General features: G+C 34.7%; 2 protein-coding genes across 4 annotated transcripts in view; one reads left to right on the top strand and one right to left on the bottom strand.

The window, feature by feature from the left end:
• The window catches only part of LOC128549008 (uncharacterized), a 48536-nt gene extending 40000 nt beyond the window's left edge, over positions 1-8536 (bottom strand). Inside the window, exon 1 of the mRNA XM_053524936.1 lies at positions 8356-8536. The gene's annotated coding sequence lies outside the window, so the exon portion shown is untranslated. The remainder of the gene's footprint in view (positions 1-8355) is intronic.
• LOC123552495 (NADPH-dependent diflavin oxidoreductase 1-like) overlaps positions 1-17510 on the top strand; it is a 288089-nt gene that overhangs the window by 137596 nt on the left and 132983 nt on the right. The gene's annotated exons all lie outside the window — the stretch shown is intronic.

Here is a 17510-nt window from a genome sequence, read left to right as displayed (position 1 = left end):
ACCGCGTTTTAGACTTAGGTGCAAAATCTATCGACAAGGATGCCACTGGGAGCATCAAACGTTTATTGAACGCAGCTCCTTGTTTTTATTTATACACTTTCGATTCAGTTTAGAACAGAATACCAGTCTGTAGTATTCATATTCTTTTAATTTGTAATCAGTTTTGTATGACTAAGCTCAAGGCTTTAGACATCTGAACAATTAAGTTTTTGCATACATTAACTCAGATTACATTAAATGCAATAAATTAACATCGTTAGAAAATGCGACCACGAGGGATAAAGAAATAGGACAGCGTGAGCACTTGCACAGTCAAGAGCAACATTTTCTTATAATGCAAACCTAAACAAACTATCTCTGTTGATATACTATACCCATGAAACTATACATATCGGAAATCGTGTTCTAACCGAAACAAAAAAAAATATGCATATACTTCATTTAGTCATTTTCTTAACAGCTGCAACATCAAATTGCTGTGCATAACAGACCTAAGTGGTGGCATTTGTAATTTCCAGTACAGGAAGTTCTTTTGCAGTCACACTTTTGAAGGACCTGGAAGTATTCAGCTAAAACCGACAATTCCATCCGATAAGGGATCCACACATTGTTCTGCTTCAGCCATCTCCAGTTTGACGGAGGCGGCAGTTGCTGCATGGTAACAGCTTCTTTACCACAGACATGACCTGCCTGAAAAATCGCTCGTTTAATGAATTGTTTCAGAGCAATTTTTGTTGGTGGAATCGCATTATACGCTCTTTGTTTCCGAGCAAACAAATCAAGTCGAGGTTCATCCACCTTGCATGTCGTGCTTGATCGAGCATACAATATAACAAAAATGTTCTAATGTATCCATTTCCTACTCATTTATTGTGTATTTGGCAACACCGAGACTATGAAATACTTTGAACCGTAGTTGTTTCACAAACATTCCATTCCTGCCATGCAGATTTCTTGTCCTTGCCAACAAATGCAGAAACAGTGTCGCAACCGGTAAAAGCAAGAAACGATGGCAATGCCTTTGAGTGAGGACCAAGCAAGCAAGTCACAAATCATCAATACACTGCCATAACAAATACTAACTAATAATGGTAATTGTCCGGTTTCCTGTCAATGAGGCATGCTTTGCATGAACAAATATACAATTATCGGCTTCTTCGTGATTACATGGAGCAAGCGCATTTCTGTTTGTATCTAAATTGCAAACAATATCGGCACCTTTTGTTGCTATGATCATTTTATTGGTTTGCACAGTTATCATTATATCCCGAGATATCTGGGGGCTATTCTGGATTCCGGTCCGTCCGTCTGTATAAGGAACTTTTCTGCGCTATTTCTCAGCAATTACTCGCCAGTTTTCAATCAAACCTTGTCATTATTATCAGTATAATCCTTGCGTGTATCAGTGCTATACACTGGGCACGTTAAAGAACCAGGATGTCTATTCGCAACGAGCCAGGCTAAATTAGCCGGACAAGCCTGTATCTGATTTCTGATCTCTCTGTCGTGAGGGCTTTGTCTCACTCTGTCCCTCTGGTCAGTTCGCTCTGTGTCTGTACTAGTAGAGGATGAATTATGCGCCCTGTGTGGCTGCATTTGAACTACGTGAAATTGATCATGAAAAGGGCGCTATATAAATCTGGTATAATAATAATATAAATCTGGTATACTAATAATAATAATAATAATAATATTAATAAATTACATATAAAGCCAAGTTGCGCATGTGCGAAGCGGGTTCCATGTGGATGATTTTTCACTTAGTTATGGCCCTTTATTTTTCTTTTTTATATGTATATGGAAAACTTGTCCGCGCTATTTCTCGGTCATCATTAGCGAAACTTTTATCAAACCTTGCAATTATCATTGGTACAAAGTCAAGTTGTACATGTGCAAATCATGTTCTGTTTTAATCATTTTTCAAATAGTTATAGCCCTTTTAATTTTTTTTTCTATATATGTATATGGAAAAAATGCCCGCGCTACTATTAGTCCTTGTATGCCAGACTTTTTTCACACCTTATTACTATTATCATTGGTACCAAGTGTAGTTATGCATCCGCGAAACACGTTCCATTTGAATGATTTTTGACTATGTCGTGGCCCTTTATTTCAAATACGAACATTGGATTTTTTAACATACTTTATATGTTAAGTATAACTAGTTGATGACCCTTGGTGATATAACAAAATAAAAAAGAGGAAAACCCACAGGTCTCCAAACACGACATAAACGAAAATGTAGCAGGCTTGATTTGATTTGTGGTTATGGAGCCTCATATCACAGAAACTGCCAAAAGACAAGATTACAAAGAAGATTACATGGTCCCTTGACCATGACCTTGACCAACTGACTTCATTTCTTCTTTTTTTAAGATATTGCCATAAAATTCGAACCACTTGTATAGTTTTGAACAAACATTTCAAAACTGACTTTCAGTGACCTTGATCTTGACCTACTTTCTGCTTTTTAAGGTACAGCAGTTAAGTTTGGAGATCTAATACAGTTTTGCACAACATTTTTTTGCGTCTTTGTACTTTTTCTCCCAGTACAATATACAAAGCAATGTATCATATTTTCAATAACCTTGTTCCTCTGACAATAAGCTAATGTCTGGGGCTATTAATCACCATTAGTGATACGTCTTGTTTTATCCGCACGAAAATTAAATAGTTTATTTTTATTTTTAACGCATCTAAGTAAGCTATTCCACAGTTTAGGAGGTCTTCTATTAAACTCTTTTTGATAGTATCAAGAGTTTGAAACAGAACATAAACAAAAGCACAGATACTTAAACTTACAATGATATATGGTATCTGTTAATACAAAGTGTGTACTATTATAATTTGAAGGCCAAGGCACTATCCTTTTACCGCCTTCAATATATATTTTAACATTTTGCTGTATGGGATACGACTTGTTTTGATTTTTTTGATGCTATTCCTACACCTAGAACGATTGTTCATCCAGTGACATGTAACTCCTGTGCGATCTGTATTACATCCGGAGGACTGAAGCACCGTTCTTCTTGGCTCGGCTTTCCTCAGATGACAGATTCCGTCTATTCGGAAACCACTCTTCAACCATCATGAGGGCGGATCAAAGAGTATTTTGTAGATTTTATACACGTATTGAAGTTGTCACTGAACCCAAGTTGAGTTACATGACATTATGAACTATATCAGTGTGCCCTTGTAGTGTTTGTAGTTCGTTCTATAGAATCATTACACATATCATTTAATTAAAGATTTTGTTTCAGCTGATAAGCAATGGTTCAGTATTGCCATGATTTTGAGACTGCTTTTCAGTGAACCAAAGCAAGAAATGAAGGATGGAACAGAAAACAGATTCAAAAGAAGAGACGTCCATATAAATCATATTAGCTTCTTTCAGGCCAATATCATAATAATATGCTTTCAAGTTTATCTGGGACCAGGATCTAATCAATAGCTGATGGTTATAGCACTGAAAGTAGAAAACTCAACTTGGCCGTGATAAGAACAGTATCTAAAAGTCATTTTAAAGATGGCGACCTTCTTAAATGGGTCAATATTTGGAAAAGGCAACATTAAAAATAAATATATCAGCTTATGGGAACAAATTGATAGGGAAAACATGTTATATCCCAACAAATATGATATTTTAGAAACTTACAGATCCTGATTATTTGAAATATGCCTCAATTCTGGCAGCCATTTGAAATTTGGAGGCCATCTTGAAAATGGATGATTCTTAGGTGGCCCTCGATTATTTTTGAATCTGGACCATATGATGAACAGTTCGTGTAGATTTCATACTTGTATCATCAAGTGAAGTATTTCCTTAGATTTTCTCACTAAGCTGCTCCACTGGAGCAGGATATTGCAAAAATACTTCAGTTGATGATACAAGCATCAAATTTACAGGACAGTAACTACCTGGCATGCGCTTTAACATCAGATCAAGGGCCACTTAAAATAATGTCGTTTTCAAGATGGCCGCCGCAAAAACAAAATGGCCGCCATTTTGTATTTACTATTCAGTACTTTATTTGAGGCAAGCATGTGATACATTAAAACGATAGCATTTTTATGCTCCCAGCATCTACTGATGCGGAAGGCATATAGTAATTGTCCTGTCCGTCCGTCCGTCCGTTCGTTCGTCAGTCCGTCCGTCCATACGAGGTTAACCAAATGGGACCGTTCGTCTTGCATCAATACCTCTTACTAGAATGACTTGATACTAATGCAGATGTAACATGTGACCATTCCTCATCTTCAGACATCACCTGACCTCAGTTTGACCTTGACCTTGACCTCATTTTGGACTTAGGTTGCTTTATATGGGTCATCTCTTGGTTAACCAAATTGAACCGTTTCGTCTAGCATCAATACTCCTTACAAGAATGAATTGATACTAATACAGAATTAAACTGTGACCATTCCTCATGTTCAAACATCACCTGACCTCAGTTTGACCTTGACCGCGTTTTAGACTTAGGTGCAAAATCTATCGACAAGGATGCCACTGGGAGCATCAAACGTTTATTGAACGCAGCTCCTTGTTTTTATTTATACACTTTCGATTCAGTTTAGAACAGAATACCAGTCTGTAGTATTCATATTCTTTTAATTTGTAATCAGTTTTGTATGACTAAGCTCAAGGCTTTAGACATCTGAACAATTAAGTTTTTGCATACATTAAACTCAGATTACATTAAATGCAATAAATTAACATCGTTAGAAAATGCGACCACGAGGGGATAAAGAAATAGGACAGCGTGAGCACTTGCACAGTCAAGAGCAACATTTTCTTATAATGCAAACCTAAACAAACTATCTCTGTTGATATACTATACCCATGAAACTATACATATCGGAAATCGTGTTCTAACCGAAACAAAAAAAAATATGCATATACTTCATTTAGTCATTTTCTTAACAGCTGCAACATCAAATTGCTGTGCATAACAGACCTAAGTGGTGGCATTTGTAATTTCCAGTACAGGAAGTTCTTTTGCAGCCACACTTTTGAAGGACCTGGAAGTATTCAGCTAAAACCGACAATTCCATCCGATAAGGGATCCACACATTGTTCTGCTTCAGCCATCTCCAGTTTGACGGAGGCGGCAGTTGCTGCATGGTAACAGCTTCTTTACCACAGACATGACCTGCCTGAAAAATCGCTCGTTTAATGAATTGTTTCAGAGCAATTTTTGTTGGTGGAATCGCATTATACGCTCTTTGTTTCCGAGCAAACAAATCAAGTCGAGGTTCATCCACCTTGCATGTCGTGCTTGATCGAGCATACAATATAACAAAAATGTTCTAATGTATCCATTTCCTACTCATTTATTGTGTATTTGGCAACACCGAGACTATGAAATACTTTGAACCGTAGTTGTTTCACAAACATTCCATTCCTGCCATGCAGATTTCTTGTCCTTGCCAACAAATGCAGAAAACAGTGTCGCAACCGGTAAAAGCAAGAAACGATGGCAATGCCTTTGAGTGAGGACCAAGCAAGCAAGTCACAAATCATCAATACACTGCCATAACAAATACTAACTAATAATGGTAATTGTCCGGTTTCCTGTCAATGAGGCATGCTTTGCATGAACAAATATACAATTATCGGCTTCTTCGTGATTACATGGAGCAAGCGCATTTCTGTTTGTATCTAAATTGCAAACAATATCGGCACCTTTTGTTGCTATGATCATTTTATTGGTTTGCACAGTTATCATTATATCCCGAGATATCTGGGGGCTATTCTGGATTCCGGTCCGTCCGTCTGTATAAGGAACTTTTCTGCGCTATTTCTCAGCAATTACTCGCCAGTTTTCAATCAAACCTTGTCATTATTATCAGTATAATCCTTGCGTGTATCAGTGCTATACACTGGGCACGTTAAAGAACCAGGATGTCTATTCGCAACGAGCCAGGCTAAATTAGCCGGACAAGCCTGTATCTGATTTCTGATCTCTCTGTCGTGAGGGCTTTGTCTCACTCTGTCCCTCTGGTCAGTTCGCTCTGTGTCTGTACTAGTAGAGGATGAATTATGCGCCCTGTGTGGCTGCATTTGAACTACGTGAAATTGATCATGAAAAGGGCGCTATATAAATCTGGTATAATAATAATATAAATCTGGTATACTAATAATAATAATAATAATAATATTAATAAATTACATATAAAGCCAAGTTGCGCATGTGCGAAGCGGGTTCCATGTGGATGATTTTTCACTTAGTTATGGCCCTTTATTTTTCTTTTTTATATGTATATGGAAAACTTGTCCGCGCTATTTCTCGGTCATCATTAGCGAAACTTTTATCAAACCTTGCAATTATCATTGGTACAAAGTCAAGTTGTACATGTGCAAATCATGTTCTGTTTTAATCATTTTTCAAATAGTTATAGCCCTTTTAATTTTTTTTTCTATATATGTATATGGAAAAAATGCCCGCGCTACCTATTAGTCCTTGTATGCCAGACTTTTTTCACACCTTATTACTATTATCATTGGTACCAAGTGTAGTTATGCATCCGCGAAACACGTTCCATTTGAATGATTTTTGACTATGTCGTGGCCCTTTATTTCAAATACGAACATTGGATTTTTTAACATACTTTATATGTTAAGTATAACTAGTTGATGACCCTTGGTGATATAACAAAATAAAAAAGAGGAAACCCACAGGTCTCCAAACACGACATAAACGAAAATGTAGCAGGCTTGATTTGATTTGTGGTTATGGAGCCTCATATCACAGAAACTGCCAAAAGACAAGATTACAAAGAAGATTACATGGTCCCTTGACCATGACCTTGACCAACTGACTTCATTTCTTCTTTTTTTAAGATATTGCCATAAAATTCGAACCACTTGTATAGTTTTGAACAAACATTTCAAAACTGACTTTCAGTGACCTTGATCTTGACCTACTTTCTGCTTTTTAAGGTACAGCAGTTAAGTTTGGAGATCTAATACAGTTTTGCACAACATTTTTTTGCGTCTTTGTACTTTTTCTCCCAGTACAATATACAAAGCAATGTATCATATTTTCAATAACCTTGTTCCTCTGACAATAAGCTAATGTCTGGGGCTATTAATCACCATTAGTGATACGTCTTGTTTTATCCGCACGAAAATTAAATAGTTTATTTTTATTTTTAACGCATCTAAGTAAGCTATTCCACAGTTTAGGAGGTCTTCTATTAAACTCTTTTTGATAGTATCAAGAGTTTGAAACAGAACATAAACAAAAGCACAGATACTTAAACTTACAATGATATATGGTATCTGTTAATACAAAGTGTGTACTATTATAATTTGAAGGCCAAGGCACTATCCTTTTACCGCCTTCAATATATATTTTAACATTTTGCTGTATGGGATACGACTTGTTTTGATTTTTTTGATGCTATTCCTACACCTAGAACGATTGTTCATCCAGTGACATGTAACTCCTGTGCGATCTGTATTACATCCGGAGGACTGAAGCACCGTTCTTCTTGGCTCGGCTTTCTCAGATGACAGATTCCGTCTATTCGGAAACCACTCTTCAACCATCATGAGGGCGGATCAAAGAGTATTTTGTAGATTTTATACACGTATTGAAGTTGTCACTGAACCCAAGTTGAGTTACATGACATTATGAACTATATCAGTGTGCCCTTGTAGTGTTTGTAGTTCGTTCTATAGAATCATTACACATATCATTTAATTAAAGATTTTGTTTCAGCTGATAAGCAATGGTTCAGTATTGCCATGATTTTGAGACTGCTTTTCAGTGAACCAAAGCAAGAAATGAAGGATGGAACAGAAAACAGATTCAAAAGAAGAGACGTCCATATAAATCATATTAGCTTCTTTCAGGCCAATATCATAATAATATGCTTTCAAGTTTATCTGGGACCAGGATCTAATCAATAGCTGATGGTTATAGCACTGAAAGTAGAAAACTCAAACTTGGCCGTGATAAGAACAGTATCTAAAAGTCATTTTAAAGATGGCGACCTTCTTAAATGGGTCAATATTTGGAAAAGGCAACATTAAAAATAAATATATCAGCTTATGGGAACAAATTGATAGGGAAAACATGTTATATCCCAACAAATATGATATTTTAGAAACTTACAGATCCTGATTATTTGAAATATGCCTCAATTCTGGCAGCCATTTGAAATTTGGAGGCCATCTTGAAAATGGATGATTCTTAGGTGGCCCTCGATTATTTTTGAATCTGGACCATATGATGAACAGTTCGTGTAGATTTCATACTTGTATCATCAAGTGAAGTATTTCCTTAGATTTTCTCACTAAGCTGCTCCACTAAATGATTTAATCTTTTTGATAAGATTTTACATAAGCACCTTCACACAATGGTTGCACATCGGAATCCCAAACCCAAACACCTTTGTCAGTTGATCCGTTTCGTTCACATGTCATACGGTCTGAGCCATTGAGTGGAATATTTAATTCACATCCAAGGTCACAATAAACTCCATCATAGTATCTTGTGTCGCTGCAGTTTTAATTAATAAACCGAGGTTTGTCCAGCGCATCTGTGGGGCCAGAAAAACATCTTATTACTGAAAATGTATTCAAAATGACACAAAACAAAGGCAGAAATCTCAAAACAAATCTTCATATTTTTAATTACTAATTTAGTAATATATATCTTCTAAAATTATTTAAGAAACGATAACCAAATGCTGCAAATCCTTATGAACTCTACCATACTACGGCTGATAATTAATACATTTGAACTGGAGCAAATGGAAGATTGCCAACGTCACCCCCCTTCGCCCCTCCTTTCATCCCCATCCTTTGAAATTAGATTGAAGAAAGCACCCGGCAGAGTGGGCCTATAAGTCATCCAGTCAGTGAAAACAAGTATTAAATGTAATGGTTCAGAATAAATACTTTTATGAGTGTGCGGCAGCTTAACCTGTACGAAATTTTATAGCTGTAAAATACCTGCATTTTTGTTCAAAATTATAGTCCTGATTATTTCAAATTTACAACTGTAGATTTTATATAACAACTTTGATTTAACAGCTGCAGATTTCAATTTACAGCTGTTAAACGACTGTAAAACAGGTCCAAATATGCAAATGAGATGAAAAAGTAACAGCTGTAAATATGCATAAATGTAACAACTTAAGAAATATTACAGGTATTAAAAATTGAGAGGCAGAGGTACAAAAAGTTTTAGGATGAACTGTAATTCTCTAGAAAGGATAGCCATTACTACAAACATGGCCAATTAAATAACATAGTAAGTAAAGAACAAAATGTTTTCATTTACAGTAAAGCAATTGCAAAATTAAAGAGTATGAAATAAGGTAGAAGTATGCATCAGATCTTGTTTATAAAACTTTCTTTGTCATGAAAATATTTGACAATATTGCCATTATAACTTTTAAACTTATCAGCTTCTAATATAGTGTAAATAGTTGATATATGTACTGAAACATGTCCTTTTATAACTATATTAGATAATTAAACATTTGCACTTACTCCCCAATAGTTTCAATTCCAATATTTTAAATCATGTGGTGTCTCTGTGAATTTCAGTTATATTCCGTCAAAATGCATTAAAGATGGCTGACAATGCTTATGTTTCCCTCCAAAAAAGTTAAAACTGTAATTTTGAGACATGGCCATCTTACAGCTGTATCTTCAACTATTTTTACAGCTGTATTTTTTAGACCTGCATGTTTTACACCTGTAACTTTCAACTGACTTTCTAGTAATTTTTCACTTACAGGTCATTTATGACTGTAATTTCAAAATACAGATCTTTTACAGACGTTTTACAGCTGTAAAACAGGTCCTACTTTCGAACAGGAATTGCACCAAAGTTAAGAACTTAAACACATAAAAGAGTCCTAATTTGGTAGGACAGAATGATAAATTTTGATACTTTTCATGGGTATTCATTTACTAAGAATTAAAGTTTCTGTACGTTCGATAATTTGTCTATAAATCATATTAGATAACATTTGCGTATATATTAGCTCTCAAGTCGTGGTTCAGCCGGTGTGTTTCATCTATTGTCTATAAAATAAACTATGTAATCGATTTATGAAGGCTACTAAAACAGATTGTTTGTATTATACTGTTCAACGTGAAAGCATGGTCCTTACACAAAAGGCTTTCCAGAATGAAAAAGGAAATTCCATTTGTCCTTTTTATGGGGGGATATTGTAAAATAAATATACAGATATATAACACATACAGTAGAGCCATAGATAGGGGAACAACTCCCCAAATCCCGTTAACAAACTCCCGTTTCAATTTTCTTTAAATGTGTGCATATTATATTAACAAAAGGAGTGTGTGTAATAAAACATTCAGTAGAGCCATAGATAGGGTAACATCACCCCTCGTCCCATTTGACAAAATCACTTTTCATGTTTCACATACAGTAGAGTCATAGATAGGGTAACATCACCCCACGTCCCATTTAACAAAATCACTTTTCATTTTTCGCATACAGTAGAGCCATAGATAGGGTAACATCACCCCACGTCCCATGTAACAAATTTCACATACTGTAGAGCCATAGATAGGGTAACATCACCCCATGTTCCATGTAACAAAATCATTTTTCATTTTTCACATACTGTAGAGCCATAGATAGGGTAACATCACCCCACGTCCCATTTGACAAAATCACTTTTCATGTTTCACATACAGTAGAGCCATAGATAGGGTAACATCACCCCACGTCCTAATTGACAAAATCATTTTTCATGTTTCACATACTGTAGAGCCATAGATAGGGTAACATCACCCCACGTCCCATATAACAAAATCACTTTTCATGTTTCACATACTGTAGAGCCATAGGTAGGGTAACATCACCCCTTTCACAAAATGTTTCTCTAAATATTAAACTATCTCGTGGTAGGCATAACAAACTAACAACTCGGGTTTTAGATATCGCATGCATTTTATCTGTAGATAGGGGAACATTCCGCCTACATCCTTTTCACAAAAATCACCTTTCATTTTTCTTTGAATAGTATACAACGTCAGGGTGTGCATAAAACGACTTTCAAATAACACAGACAATGGAGCCTAGATAGGGTAACATCACCTCACGTCTCGTTTTAACAAAATAACTTTTCATTTTTCTTTAGATAATAAAGTTCGTCATGGTAGGCATAACAAACTAACATCTCTGGTTTAAAATGACACATACGATATAACCATGCTTTATTGTCTTTTCGTCAATGGGCAAAATGAAAAGGGGTGAGAGTGCATATCCGCCCGCCCACGTCCAGGCCTCTCCACAGAAAAAATGATATCTTAACTTCAAATTGTTTCCGAGCCTGTGCATAGAAAGATCTAAGGAAATCCAAAACTTTGATGCCAAATGATGTATCCGAAAAAAAAAATACTCAAAAGAAGTTATTATAAATTGGAAATGAAAGACACTTTACATGTACATATTTTCTTAAACATCGATATGTGTAAGGAAAATAAAGTCAAGCTTCTAGAGGGTGTTTACCGCTAATCAGGGGACCTTCGATTCTGATAATCATAAATCACCAGCATAGCGCTTTGAAGTTCTGTCTGAACGGAAATTCGTCACGTTTCAACCAGTGTAATTTATTGACTGGAATACAGCATTTATCTTAGTTTATCGAAACGTATGCCGTAGGTTAATTAGCCATTATCCACACGCTTACGATATAATTTTGATTTCGTCTTTTCAGTGAATGTCTCAGAAATAATTTGTTGCATTTTGTGTTGGAAACTAAAGAACTGCATGCAGCTGAGTTTGAATGTAAAATATCTTCATTAGTGTTACATTTTGCCGTGTGAAAAAGGCAAACCTTAGGCTAGTTTTACACAGATGGAATATGTAGTTTTTATATGCTAATTGCCGTGTTGATTCGGCGTATTTATATCAAAGATTTTATGACATATTTTGATAAATCACAGGCGGTTGAAGTTCTATCAAGAGTATATGCATTATCATATCCACTATAAAATAGTACAGTTTGGCATAACGTAAATAGCGTATTCTTAGTCATTTTATACCAGCTGATAACTCAAACAGCATCTCAATTATCAATGTTTACAAACTTTCAGATGAAAGAAAAAACATTCATCCTATGTTACACTGAGCACAACTAACAAAAAATATAATAATGTCGTTCAATTTACCAGCTAACTAATCTTATCAAAATTACCGTTCTTGTAGTCCGCCATACCTTATCCAGCTTCCGGTTATAAAATCCGAGATAATATGGTGTAGCTTTGTTTATGAAATACAGTGATTGATCGTTCTGATTTTTTCGACTTTTTTGCGTCATTTTGATGATAGAATACTGAAACTAAACACTGATCTTTTCGGGTTCCAAATTAAAAGATCTATATTAAAATCTGTCAAGCGTAATATCATTACATACAGATCTATTCTAGTTACATGTAGTTTCTGTTGTTTTTTTTTTGTTTTTTGTTTTTTTTTGTTTAATTAAATGAAACTTATCTTTCACGATACAGGAGATTAAACTACTGGTTGTTCGTTTCAGATAATATTTTCCTACGATAGAGTTACTAGAATTCACAGCTGAATAAATATGCTTACAAGTAAGTGACCCGTAAGATTTGTGTCATACATACGTTATTAATATATCGGCAGTATTGCTATTTGTGCCGCCGGAATCTTGACATGATAGAATAGATCCGAATCTCTTGCTTTTCGACTTGAAAGGTACCCACGGTTTACCCAAATGCTGTTTGTTGTCGCAAACAAACATAAGCGTTTATTTTGGCGGGAAAAGTACACGTGCGTTTTCGTGGCGTATTAAAGTTACGGTGCTTTATCAAATAAAACAAGAGAGATATTATATAATACATAAATCTTCTACATATACAGAAATCAAAGTGGCAAGTCTTATTTTAATTATAATTCTAAAACGATCCGCAGCAGTTGCTATATACATGTATAGCGAAATCACCTATACATAAATCTACAATAAAATATAGCTGTCCATTCCACCCTACGATTGTAACATGACAGTGTAATTCTACTCAGCTTCCGTTCTATGCCGACTAAATCCTCGACTTTTTCAATGATAAGTTCATTGATGAAATTTTCAAATTTTCAACTGATGAATTTATTTTATTTTTTTTAACTTTACCGTAAGAAAATGTTTCAGCCCGGTAAGTTTCAACTTCAACACCAGTGCATCTATATCTGGTCGTGTGCGTAGTTTACAATTTTTGCGTTGTAAGCACCACAAATGTCAGCTAGATATTTTGACAGTAAATGAATTATAATTCATGTTCCAATCTTTCAGACTCAAGTTTTCACCTGTTTATATGCCGCATTGACCTGGCGTGTATGTTCCAGTGCCATCATGTAGCCTGACGTGTACTGTTTGTAGAAACTGCATATATTCTATATAAACATTGAATGAAGTATTTACTTCTGATATCCGACCTAAGATGTTATTGAAAATAACATTTTGACAGCTGTAACTACTTAATACTTCAATAAAAAATTTACTAATTTCAGAAAATTCCGTAGAATGCAAACGCTTTCCATTTGTGGGGACGTTTTTATAATAGCAAAAATGTAGTGCTGTAAAATGCGAAGCATTTGCGTGGTTATTTCATGTCTATATGTAATGTTATTATATAATTTAGATCTTTTAATTTGGAACCCTACAAAATCAGTGTTTAGTTTCAGTTATTTGCTACGCATTCGTGATTTAATTGTATGATGCATCCGAACTCCTGTCCATATTTTATTAACTGATAAGGAACATATTTGTTATTTCTTAAGTAAACACATTAAAACTTGTTAACTGGTGAAAAATCTGATTTGTTGTCGTCTCGAGTTCAAGGAGAATATTAATTATTTCATGTAAAGTTTTGGAAAATGCACTGGTGGTATTGGTGTCCCGAAAACTGGTATGTAAAAACTTAAAAATTGTGGATCTGAATAAGAGACATACATTTATTAAGTAATCGTAACACCTTTCATTGAACATTATACTTGGACGGGCCTCTTTTTTCATTTTACTTCTGGCGTAAATTATAGCAAATGACGTGACATATTTCTTGGAAAAAATCAGTTGTTGCAGCACTGTTTAAACGTCGTAGGCTATTATTAATTCGATTGCATTAATTGTTAATATAACATATACTTTATCTGGCATAAAATGACAAATACACATTTATAGCCAACACAATTACAACAATCATGTAATGTAAGAATATTCTCTACGCGCAAAAATAATGTTTCTATACAATAATTAGCATAATTACAACTATAATTATAGTGAAAAATGTCTGCTGACATTTAAATTTTTAAAGTTACGTGGGGAAATTTTTATGTGAGCTACTTAGCTAAATAATCCGTTATGGGACATTGGATGAATGTGTCTATACCTCTGATCTAGCATGTAAATGATAACAGGGCAGATGTTTGTTTTTGGGTTTTACGCCGTTTTTCAACAGTATAACAGGGCAGAGGCAATAAATTTATTATTATATAGTGTTCATAAAAAGCACTTAAATCTTATTCCTCTATCAGTAGTTTATCAGGCAAGTTTCAGATCATTTTTTGATTTTTTTTTTTTTTGGCATTTTTATGGACAAGATGCAGAATGGCTGACTGCTCAGCTATTTATCATGTAATTTGACCTAGTGATAAGACTGAATAGTGACCATTCAGCTTTAGACTCAATGTCCTATGAGAAAAAATATCAATCGCTAACGGTTGATCAATATTATATAAATATCATATTGTCAACTCTAGAGCAGAATGACAGAGACGAAAGCCGAGTGGTGGCATTCTGTTTTGAGGGTTGACAATATCAATGTCACACACGCCTCCATGTGATATTTATTTTATTATATCGAACAAAATTTATTATATAAAAATAACTTCGTATAAAGTTACTTATTTTGTTGGGTTTAACGTCGCACCGGCACAATGGTAGGTCGATTTTCCAGCTTTGATGGTGGAGGAAGACCCCATGTGCCCCTCCGTACAATATTTCATCACAGGGGGTGGGAGCACCTGGGTAGAACCACCGACCTTTCGTAAGCCAGAATTCTATACCAAATATATTCCAGTTCAAAAAAGTACTGCCACGAAGATTTCTTTCAATGCAATAATATTGACGTTTCAAACATTTCATACATGAAGAAAAAAGAAAAGAAAATGGATAAAAGAAAGGCAACTTTCCATATAATTTGAAGTGTTTTGTTATTTCCGATATCTCTAGAATGCTGAAAAAAAGTGAATTTAGAAATAACAACACACTCTGGTAGTTCAACGAAAAATCATTCTTGGGAGCTTGTTATTTCGATTCAAACACGACATAGTAGTGTCAACAGTGTTAGAAAAATAATGGTTGCTACTTTTTACCACATGCTATTCACCTGGATCATTCTATACATATCGAATGGCGTCACTTCTTAGTAAAATAACCATTGATTGATTTGCTGTCGTATTAATATGGTAATTAGTCTTAAAGCACATGTTGAATAAAACTTGGACATTTTGGGATTGCAACACTTTCTTAACGAATATGGCCTGGAATAATGTAAAGTTACCTGACCCACATTATCCAAAGTAAGTGTATCCGAGCGAAAAGAAGTCCCTCATTTCATGATTGATTTGATTGAAAATATACATTATGTGCTTCTAAAATGAACAAAATGTTATAGAGCTAATGTGAATGAAGAGAAAGGGGTAAAACATTGCTGAAAAATTACGATTCCTTTCGCAAATGATGCATGTGGATTTTTACAAAAAATTGTCTCGACTTTTAACTCTGGTTAACAATAGATATATATGGTTAAATAGAAACACAGTCACGAATTGAATCGGTTATGAGAATCTACCATATCTGTAAAAATTACTACATATTGACTCGATTAAAAAAAATGTGAGTCATTTTCTGTGATGTTTTAGTGCATTGTTTTAAATGCAGATGTCAAATTAAGGGTAAAATGTTAAGACAATGTTTAACTAAAATGTAACAAGTGGCAACATCACCTGGAATTTATATATGCTTACACTGCTATTTCACTAAACCAGCGCAAATCTGTTTCTGGTGATAATCACTTTCTAAGATGTTATATAACCCCAGAATGTCATTTCATAAGTCACATAGTTCCAGTCCTCCCACCACCCCCACCCCCTTCACTACCACCACCTTCCAACTATCTCCAAAAATACAAAATGGTCGTCCCCGAAAACAAGTAGTTTCACATATATCTGCTGGTCATACGCATCTGATTTTCGGGATGACTGATTTGTTAATCTGATGTTTTATAGTTGTCCTATTGTTTGGACTACGTACCAGCATGCGTATGTGAGAAGCAAATTTTTTATACCCATCATGTTAATAAAGACTTGGTACGAGACATTAAAGCTTAGTTGTTATGTTGAATATTTGTAAAATTATAATGCGTACCTGGATCTAAACTAACATAAACCTCCAGGATAAAAACAAGTATCCCTCAACATAACAATTTGTATTTAAAGTAACTCAGTTGGTCTAACCCTAATACACATTTGCTTGCAGGCACTTCGCTACACATTTGCATCACGAAGTGTAATGTTCCGCTACAATTATAGGACAAGGGTAGAGGGGAGAATTCTCCTTGACTGTTAAGATGGTGCATGTAATCATCAGTAGCTCCCTGGTCAATAAAATGGACATTAACACTCAGCAGCGGAGCTATAGATTACGACAGTGGTCAAATCGGGACACTGTGTGAAATGATAAGAAGGAATGTGTAAAACAAAAACATTGTGATACCATACAGTTTAAAATGTCATAGCACATGAATTTGAAGCATCAGTGAAGTCATTAAAAAAATCAAATTTATCATGACATGCATGATAAACTAAAATACATTTAAAATGTAAACCATCAATTTGAAATAGACATACAGAAAAGTACTCGAAGCATAAAACTTGTCATATAGATTTAAGTGTAACTCAGATACTATATCAATTATTTTTGAGCTCTGTAATTACGAAAAAGAAGGAAATGTACATAATACTTTAATACATAATTGTAATTTCTTAAACATTCCATTTCTTTTGTTATAAGTGTGTCCACTTCACAAACTGATTTAACATTATAACACATAAACACAGGATTGCTTTAAACTTTAAGAGAACAGTACTGCATAATGTTTACAGTCAATCTTTTGAAATATAAGAAATGACTGTGATTATAAAGCTTACCCATAAATAGTCAAAAGTGTTTCTGTTAAAATGCTCATTATTTTCTAAAGAATTTTAACATTATGTACAAAGTATAACTTACTACATGTGTATATGGCAACAACACTGACTCTCGCTCACTGGCTGAGCTTTTTATTTCTATTCTAGTCTCAATGTTTCAATATTGCATAATTTTATTAATGTATAAATGCAGTGAAATGCATTTTTCTATCAAAAATGTGTGACGCAACTCAACTATGTTCACAATGTAACTTTATACAACCAAAGCACTGATTTGTTTTATGATTA

This window comes from Mercenaria mercenaria, chromosome 15, assembly GCF_021730395.1.
Source record: "Mercenaria mercenaria strain notata chromosome 15, MADL_Memer_1, whole genome shotgun sequence".
Classification (NCBI taxonomy): domain Eukaryota; kingdom Metazoa; phylum Mollusca; class Bivalvia; order Venerida; family Veneridae; genus Mercenaria; species Mercenaria mercenaria.
This window is presented reverse-complemented; position numbering and strand designations above follow the sequence as displayed.